Source organism: Quercus suber, unplaced genomic scaffold, assembly GCF_002906115.3.
Source record: "Quercus suber isolate HL8 unplaced genomic scaffold, Cork oak 2.0 scaffold_94, whole genome shotgun sequence".
NCBI lineage: Eukaryota > Viridiplantae > Streptophyta > Magnoliopsida > Fagales > Fagaceae > Quercus > Quercus suber.
In genome coordinates this window covers 72,552-83,084 of record NW_027069559.1, presented here as the reverse complement: position 1 = coordinate 83,084, position 10,533 = coordinate 72,552, and the positions used below count along the sequence as shown (strand labels likewise).

Genomic DNA, 10,533 nt, shown 5'->3' with positions numbered 1-10,533 from the left:
CTCTGCTTCTCTAACTATATCCCTAGCCGCAAACAAGAAGAACCAAACATTTATTTGACAACGCAATGCACATAATTAAGTCAGCCTTTTCGTTCTTCTAAAATCTTGATTTCTTTAAAAATTTAGAAGTCTGAGAGATTGAAAAGCTAAAGAAGTTGGGTTTTCTCATGGGTTCTTTAACATCCTGGGAAATTGAAAACAAAAGTGAAAAGAAAAAGACAGATAAACGGACTCTGTTAACACCGTTAATTGAGTTATTTAGTCAGACAGGTGGCTGAATTTTAAAAAGAGTACTTCAGGTGGCTGAATTTTAAAAAGAGTAGCTAAAGTACTGTATCTAAGAAACTATATCTAAGTTTTGCCCTTTAAGTTATTGCATAGTGGTTCTCACTGTTTACTGCACTTTACTGCACTGGATTAGTATAGCTGCACTGCACTACATTACACTTTATTGCCTCTGAATCCTCTTATGTTAGGAAATGAAAGATAATGTCTGGTCATGGAGTTCCAAGATAGTTTAGTGCATCATTGAGTTATAAAATTTACATATTGCAGGTATATTTTGGGAAGACGAAAGAGATGGTGTGCACCTTACGACCACCAGCTGAAGTTGTGATGAGACTGCCTGATAGCTGAGATGTGGGATTCAATGGCATATGAGATAGAGAATTGAAATTCTTTGTATTTTCCAAATTTGCTTTGCAGTGTGTTGTTACTAGCAGATTGTTTGTACTTCATATGTAAATGGAATCTGACAGGGACAACTAGTTTCATAATGCAATATGACGGGGCCAACTAATTTCTTGATTGTGTATGAGTCAGTATGACATATATTAAAACCATCATTTCCAGAAGTATTGCTTCAGTTTTTATTTTTATTTTTCTGCTTGTCGTTACTAGAACTGTGGTATAATTCAGCAATTTCCCTAATTGAATTATTTAATCCCACTCGTTATCAATAGAATTAGGATACTTCCTGTAAGAAATATATCGAAGGGTTGTCATTGGGTTAACAATTCTACTGCAGAAATATGCACAATGCTTCCTGTGAAAAATATATCATAGAGAATAGAATTTATGGTGGTGTGTTGACAGGGGAGGAAGTAAACAAAAACATACACAGAGATGTTAAGAGGCAAAATGGAGGTTAGCAAGAAAATTTAAGGATCCCTCCTCAAAAAGTCTTTTGTGTTAACTACCAATTGGAATTCTCCTAGAGTCAAAAGCTAGGTGAATTTTCTTTTCAATAGAAATGGTGTTGAGTCTCAGAATTGGTGTTGAGTCTTTGGGAGTAGTGTTTTTGGGGTTGTATCAATTTGTCATAGCTCATATGCTATAGTGTTACCCCCTGCCTTAGGCAAACATAGACTTGGTTTATAGTGGTTCTATTGTGTTTCAATGAAAAAAAAAACCAGTGCTGAGGATTAGCATGGAACCAGACAACCACAGAAAGTTGTTTGACAATCATAGAAAGTCATTACAAGAAATTAAAATATAACAAATCAACAATGTCCATAGCCTTACATCCATCATATGGTAACATCAATGGGGTACTTAGTTTTCCAGGAGAAACATTTCGATTTCATACCTGCTCAATAAGATTGGCAGCTAATAGGAGAAAAAAGTTGTTCATTGAAATCCATTTTAATTTTTTTTTTCCCCTCTAAATGTGAAATATGTTTGAATCATAACGATGCAAAGTAAATGGACAATCAAAGCAAAACTTCAAATCTTATTTTATTTGTTCTTTCTATAAAAGAGGGGGGAAATAATGTCATTATCCATGAGCACTATAGGAATCCTCTCATCTCCTGGCATACTTTTGAGGAACATTTCCTTTATAACAGCCCCTTTGCACTGAATCTCTTCTGCAATTTTTTAGGGGTGCCTAGCACAAGTGTTAAGCTCAAATGTTGAAAGATGATTGTGCTAACCACATCAACATATGCAGCTGCACCTAATAATTACACATAAGCATGAGCTGCAACATTATCAACTCGTCTGTCAGCCTCTGGTGAAGAGTTGCAGTAAGGTGTGTGCAAGCAAACCAACTTGGTGAATGTTAACCACATAGCAGCAAACACCACTCCCATTGCAACCCCGTAACTGCCTTTCCATGTCTCCAACCTTACTGCTCTCTTGATAATTCTTCCAAAGCTTGGAAGTAATCCCCCATTAGCAAACACCATCACATGGTCTAGACCTATGTAGTCAATTCCCGTGAGTATGGATCCAATTGCGGATAAAGGACCTGTAAACCCAATTAGAGCAGCATAGCTACCTGGGCAACTAACAAGAATATCCACAACTGAATGATTTTTACATAAGAAGAGAATACATCATGTTTGGTGAGAGCCATCAAAATCATTGCTTCACATTCACAGCCATTACAACCATGGTCAATTCATTAAGCAATACCGTGATCAAAGTGCCAGCACCAAAAATTTAGACCTAACCCAATAGACAAGCATAGAGAGGACAGGGAATGGTGAATTAGACAAGTAGCAGTGAGCTGAACTCTTCATTTCCCATACTTCTTTCTCAATCTTTCTTTGACGAAATCATTCCGAGCTTTAGTGCGAGCTTGTTGAGAGGCAATGTTGACATAAGAGAGATGCACACCAGCAGCAAAAAGAGCAGCACCAGAGACGAAGCATGCCACAGTCATCAACAATTTCTTGGGTGTTGAAGGAAAGCACAGCACCATTTTCCTTAATTATCTACATATATAAAGCCACTATCTTTCATTGACTGTAAAGAAAATTATATCGATCAATTTCATAAATATTCAAGCCACATTAAAACCTTATCTGATACAACATATACTAGCTAAAACTTGCACATCAACTGCACCATATTCGTTCCAGAAAATATAAAAACAAAATGGCTTCATTAGAGACACTACAAAAAAAACATGTAGAAAACCCATATGGAATACAACATTAGTATAGGAAAAGAAAGACAAGAACTTCTAAGCGGCATTTGATCATACACATAGAACGCATTTTTTTTAATAAAAAAAAAAACAACCATCACCAAAGAAAAATGTAAGACCAGAAAAGAAACGTAGAGTTCTATAGAGAGTCAGACTAGAAAAAAAAAAAAACAGAGCACTTACAACAAAAAAGAAAGGAAAAATAAAAACAGTTTGACTTGGTTTTTTTTTTTTTTTTTTTTTTCCCTGCCAGCAGCCTGTGAAGGTGGAAGAATGGTGGAGGAGCAGTGGAGGAGGAGATAGAGAGAGAGAAACGTAGGTTTAGAATGGAGAGAGAGAGAGAGAGAGAGAGAGAGAGAGAGAGTCAGATGTTTTCTTTCGTTGGGTTTAGAGATAAGTTTAGAAGGTAAAAAATGATGGTAATTAATGAGATTCTAATAAAAATATTGTAATAATAAGAGTTTTTTTTTTTTAACCGTTAGATCTACTTTAATCCAATGGTGTAAAAAATGTGTAACTCTTTAGAGTTACACCAGATGTAACTTGAACTCATCTCATATATATATAGTTAGGTTCTAAGGATTTAGGATCTAAATGTTTTAGAACTTCAATATGTAATGTTGGCAAACCATGATAAAAACTTAGAGTCTAGAATTAGGCTGCTCAAAGTATGTTTATTGTAAAGTTGGAATCGAGTAATTGCAGAAAATTAGTGCTCACTAATTTTCTACAAGGTTCGATCAATTGAAAATTAGACTCGATCGATCGAACCTCATGCAAATGTTTTTCTACAAATTTTTCTAACTCAGCCCAAGCCCATATGACGTGTAGAGTTTTATGTTTTGCCTTAAGTATAAAAGGAAAAACCCTAACTATGTTTTATTGTTGTTGTTTTTGCTGTGTGTATGAATCTCTTGTGAGATCTAGAGGTGTTTGCTTTCATACATACTTAAGGTTATCAAGATCAAGATTAATGTTGAGAGTTTAGTGATCGCTTCAGTTGCTGCATAAAGAGCTTAAAGAAAAACACAAGTGGGAGCACTTGTGGTTGATGTGAATCCAAAAAAGAAGTAGTCTGTGGACTCGGAGCTGTCACGTGGGCGTGGTAGTAAGTTTTCTACTCGATGTAGCAATAGGATGTTAGTGGTCTAAGTCGCTATTGTAAAACTTCAATTCTTTCATAGTGGATCTATTTTACCTTGAAGATAGTTAGGTTAAATCCTCCCCAGGTTTTTTACCTATTTGGTTTTTCTAGGTTATCATATCGTTGTGTTTTTTATTTTCTGCACTGTTTCAATGATATGATTTATTTGTGTTAACCTAGATCTGAATAATTTACCTAAGTTAATCACTTGGCTAAATAACTAGATTAATCTATTTGTGTTTAAAAACATACATATATATGAGATTTATTCAAGTTACACCTTGTATAACTCTAAAAAATTACACAGTTTTTAAATCATTGGATTTAAGTAGATTCAACGGTAAAAAAAAAGTCTCTCATTAGTACTAATATCTCATTTATTATCCCTTATTTGATATATTCCATACTTATTTTTAAACCAAAAAAAAAAATTATATGTTCTCTCTCTACTGCAAGTCTGTCTCTCTCTTTCTCTTTGCACAACTCTTCCTTTATCTCCTCCATGGCCAAGTCGCTGGCAGCAATACAAAATAAAAAGCACAACCTGCCATAATTATGTTTTGTTTTTCTACTAAGATCCTTAGCTATTAGTAGTAGTGCAGCCATTATTTTGGTTACAATTACTCATTTGCCTTATATATTGTTCTATATTTCCCCGAGATTATGAATTTTTAGAAATTTTTCTCCACTAATAAGCTAAATAAGGGAAGTTAAGAGGTTGTTTTTCCACTCATTTAAAGTTGCTACCAAACATTAAAAAAAGAAGATAGTTTTATAAAAAAAATATTTTTTGAAAAATGACTCATTTTTAAAAACACTAGTCACAACCCCGTGCATCACATGGGAATATCTAATTATTTTGAAATGAAATGTAATATATAATTTATTTTTAGAAAATCATAAATTTATATATTAGGATCAATAATATGTAACAAAACGTTTTCTCATAAGAGAATTTCATTTTCTTTTTTATATAACTATTTACCACACAAACAAAGGGCAAGTGTTTTTTTTTTTTTTTTAATTATTAAGTAATGAATTTTGTGTTTTCTATAAATAAAAAATTATATATATTTTTACTTAATTTTATATTAATATTTTCATCTATTCATAGTATGAGCCAATTTGCTAGTTGTCACGCCCCAAACCTGATACCCGAATTTGTGACCATAACCGGCATGCTAATATCAAGTTTAAGCCTGATATTAACAAGAACCAACTTAACTTTTTTTGAAACTTTTAAAAAGCTTCTCTCTTTCTTTTCATTCTTATTTCTTTACTTAAATAATATAACCTTTCACTTGACATTTAGAATATCTACACTGTACTTGAAGAATAATATAATCCACCAGTTACTCAGATTTTGAATCTCACATAATACATCTCTTAATATTGTGAAGTACACAACTTTCTTTAGATCCTTAAATACACAATACTACAAAACTAAACATCAAATTGCTAATTTGGGATCTATACTTTTAAAACTAAAACCAGCTCCTTCCAAAACTCGATTAAGGCTCCCTCTGCTCCAAATTAAAACCTGTTGACTAAAAGAGTAGAAGGGGTGAGCTACACAGCTCAGTAAAGGTAAGATATATGAGAATTTAATAAGGATGCATGTAAATTAATTCATTTCATTTAACAATTATTCAAATAAGAGAACCCCTTTTCATGCATAGTATTTTATACTATTTATAATAATAACTTATACGCTCTTCGTAAAAATAATTGTTCTCCCTTTTCTTATCAAAATAATATTATCAAAGCCTTTCGGATTGAATTTCTTTCATTTCTTACAAAGTTACCATATATATATTTTCATTACAAAATGATCATTTTAACTTAAAATCAGATAATCAGTAACTTTGTCTTAAACTAGAAGCATCTTAAAGAATAATAAAACTTTCCTTCATAAACTCCTTCTTGTAAAATATTATAACTTTCATAATTATAAAACTTAACGTTTCATAAAGAAAAACAAATATCTGATAACTTCTTAACATAAACTTGTACTTTCTTCAGAAACTTTATCTTTATAGCATAACAGAACTTCAGAAACTTTTATCTTTAATGAACAGCTTCTTTTCATCAAAAACTTCTTCTTTTCATGAGAGCTTTTAACTTTCCACAATGCATTTAACAAAATAATTCTCTCATGATTAATAACATAATATAGTTGTTCATAAATAACTTATTGGTTAGTCCATAGCTGATAAGTCTGTACTTATTTGGGAGGCTTCTAGCACCATGGTGCTAGGCATCTAGCATTCCCCACAATGCCAAGTATTCCCGGGATCACATCATAATTCATATCTTCCAACCATGGGGGTAGGTTGGCTTCCTCCACAAGTTGGCCGTAACCAACAAGGGCAAGTACAGCAGAGCCAATCCCACTTAATGGCCAATCATATAACATTTTCCATAGAAAGCCAGTAATTAACCCTTACTGGCAGAGTTCAGAGCACCAGAGAACATAACCCAAAAACATTTCATACTTATACATCATACTAAAATTTCTTATTTTGTATAACATTTCATAATAAAAGCATTTCTATTGTTTTCTTCATCATGTTCGTGGAATTAGTAATAGCATCAATATGCTTAAATCATATACATAAGGTTTCGAAAGCTCATGAACATATCTTTGTCTGATAATGCTTACATGCCATATCTCTAATCAAAAACATTTTAATGCATAATATACTTTAAAATAACCTCATGACTTACCAAATGTTTATATAACTTATCCATTACCTGAAAGCAAAGGAACCGAGAGCCTAAAGTCGAAGGAGCTTAGACCTGACGACTCGTAACACCTAAACCAAAATCAAAGCTTATTACTATCCATTATTCCTTTTCATAAACTTACACTTTAATCTCAAAGCCTATCTCTTAGAATCAAGAAAATTCTAATCCCATCTCAACAAGGTTCCCACAAACATATAATGCACACATCAACAAATGATATACCAAACTAAAGAAAAATCGACATTCTCGTATTAATATCTTATCTCTAGAAGAGCCAACTTCATTTCAAAAAAGTGCTTTGAGCTTAGGGCAATAATGCATGCATAAACATAAACTCTTTTAAGCATTGTCATGTAACCATAAACACTCTTAAGGAAACATACAGCATGTTCAACAAAACAGCTTCATACAACCGTCGAATGGTTTAGAATCCCTCCTTTGAGTACTAAACCTTGAACGAAGTTAAAAAAATTACTCTATGATCCAGACATATCATATGATGAGCATAATAAATTATAGCTCAAATCATTCACCCTAACTTTAGAATTAAATCCTCAAAGTTAGGCATGTCCCTTACTGTTCATTGTTTTGTTCCAGCAGCATATACTTCACTTATAAAATACAAATGGGCCATCAAATCCCATCCAAACCTCATGAAATTTTACAAAGAAACTCCCCTGTGTGTTCAATATGTACCATAAAAATTTCGTAGTCAAAGCATAAAACCATAATTTACTAAAAATCATACAATACAGCATACTCGAATCTGTCCTGACAGAATTTCATGCAATTTAGAAATTATACCATTATTTTTATATTGATCCAAGTGCTATGAGAGAACTTCCATAACAATCATATGTGTCTTATGTTTCATAGGAAATAACCTTAGCATCCAAATTCGCTATATACAATTTAATACATAATTTATCATGCATGAACACAGAATCTGTCACAGTGACAGCTTTGCAACATTTTCTTGTAAATTCACAAACAATTATCAAACAATGTTATTTTCATATGGGTATTTTTATGCACTCATTAAACACGTTATAAAACACTTATATATAGTCATTTAACCATTTAGAGAAAAATTAAATACAACAAAAATCCCAGCAGTAACATCAATATTACTCATCCTAACTTTTTCTCACTTCCTTAATAATATACCATCATTAATCAGTAAAAACTCTAATCTACCTTCAACAAATCACCAATACAATTTCAAAGCTTCTTAAAACAGCACATATATATATATATATATGACAGGAATTTAGACCCCTTAAACAACCAGATTGCGTAGCCTAGATTAATTAGCCAAGTTGTTACTTAGACAAATTAAGCAATTCTAGGTTAAAACAATCCAAACAATCATATCAAGAATATAAAGCAGCGGAAAATAAATAACACAAGATATGATCACCCAGGAAACCACAGGGTAAAAACCTGGGGAGGATTTGACCCACCGATCCTCAAGGCATAACAGAATTCACTATGAAAGAATTGAAGTTTTTACAAAAGGACTACAAGCTCCCCACTCGACTTCCTAATGCTACCCACCAGTAGAACTTCCTAACACGACCACGCGCAGGCTCCGAATCCACGGACTACTTCTTTCTTGAATTCCTCAATCAGCTACAAGCTCCCCGCTTGCTTTTCTTTTAAGTTCCAATGGTTGCAACGGTAATGATCTTCAAGATGTTGAAATCATCTCTACCTTGAAAACCCTAAGTTTTGTGTAAAGGAAAGCTCCTCAAAGATCTCACAAGAGATTCACACAAAACAGCAATGTATGAGCAACAAAGCAATATGGACAACCTCCAAAAACGTGGCTAGGGTTTAGTTTATATACCTAGGGTAAAAACATAAAACCTAAACGTTTAATGAAGTAGGGCTGAGTTGGAAATTCTGCAGAAAAATCAACCTGTGCGATTTTCGATCGATCGAGTCTATTCTTCGATCGATCGAGCCAGGCCAAAAGTCCCAAGAACTTCTACAGCCACTCGATTCCAACTTTACACTATTAAACCAACTTTGAGCAAGTCTAAATAAGACTAAATACAATGTTTTGATCATGGTTTGCCAACATTACAAATTAGAGTTCTAAATACATAAAATCCTAAGACCTTAGAACCTAACAAACTCCCCCTTTGGCAATCCGTGACAAAACCCTAATTAACAGCTCAAAGTTTTACAAATAAAAAGCCCTTTACAAAGATAATGCTCATAAATTCAAATTCAGCCTAACTACTATCCATCAGTTGCAAGTGTAGACAGCAGCTTAGTTGAATCAACCTGTATAATCCTGAAATACTCAACAAACGCATAAACGCATGTGTGACAGAAAAGAGTAAAACAACAGGTATAACATTCTTGTAAGATTCACACAACACAAATAAAGACATATAAGAATGATTAACTCATAAATATAAATCAATACGCAGTGAATCACAAAGCAACAAGAATCAATAAAAATAACATGAATATCAATCAATGTTACTCCCCTAACATGAATATCCCCAAAAATGATATACAAAGTGAAGCACCTAGATACAATCTAAAAACTCCACAAGCTCCTCAAAGCAAAAAATCTCCCCTTAACTACAAAAACTCCTCTACAAGACAAAACTCCACTCTCCCTTTTTGTGACGGAATGCCAAAGGACAATCACAAGTCGCCATCAAAAGGAGGTGGTGAGGGTGAATGAAGACGCGCAAAATCAGCTCGAAGAGCACGAATCTCGTCCAGCAAGTCCACCAAAATCTGACCATGAGCCGCCTGAACGGTCATACAGTCTCCAAAGTACGACGAACATCGAAGTCGGCCGAAGGAGGTGGAGGAACATCAGCAGCAGCAGCATCATCACCAACTGGATCAGGAATATCCTCACCAGCAAGACCTGCAGAAGAAGAAGGAGGAGGTGCGCTACTAGAGGGCTCAGACTTAGGGTGTTTAGAACCAGCTCGAAGATGAGCGGCCCTCTGTCTAAGAAAAGACGCACCTATAGGAGCTATCACATGAACGGGCTCAGAGGAAGGAAAGCCACTAAGATCAAGATAGAGAAGAATCCTATGAATGAAAATAGGATGTATAAGAGCATGAGCAGTAGATGAACTCCTATAAACATCGTTCAAAGAACGAAGAAAAAGATGGGGAAAACTAATAGGAGCATCAGTAACCAGAGCGTACAGAAATTCACACCTCTCAAGAGGAATAGTGTGAACATGGGAAATGGGCCAGATAGAATGACAAGCTATCCTAAAGAACAGATAGTGTAACCCGGAGAGCTCAGCAGAAGTGATCCGAGGATCAGAACCCCACTAGACAGTAGTACCAGTGATGTAAGACAAAACATCGCTAATCTCGGGAGACTCATCATATGGATAGACAGGATGCTGGACCAACGGTACCCCTAGAGCATCAGCCACTATCCGAGGAGTAATGGAGTACTCTACACCTCGTATCCAACTCTTTACTAGAGTGTTGGAATCATAGATGCGGATAGAGATGTTCGAATAGAACTCTCTAATCAAGGCAGAAGGTGGAGGAGGATCAAAAACATCCACCAAGGGTAACCAGCCCCTACGCTCGAAATTTGCCCTAATGGCAGGATCAAGTTCATCTAACAGCATAGAACGCTCAGCCCATATCTTTCTCCTAATGTTTAGCTTCTCAAAAATCTCTTGGTTTTTCTCACTCGGAAACTTCT

The 10,533-nt window shown here is 34.5% G+C and overlaps 1 long non-coding RNA gene across 1 annotated transcript; it reads right to left on the bottom strand.

Annotated features, from left to right (window-relative positions):
* Positions 1 to 5,431: 5,431 nt before the first annotated feature.
* LOC136067981 (uncharacterized) lies at positions 5,432 to 7,230 on the bottom strand. Its single transcript, XR_010629366.1, has 2 exons — positions 6,834 to 7,230; positions 5,432 to 5,626 (listed from the first exon to the last, which is right to left on the bottom strand). It is a non-coding gene; the product is annotated as an uncharacterized LOC136067981 (long non-coding RNA).
* Positions 7,231 to 10,533: the final 3,303 nt, after the last annotated feature.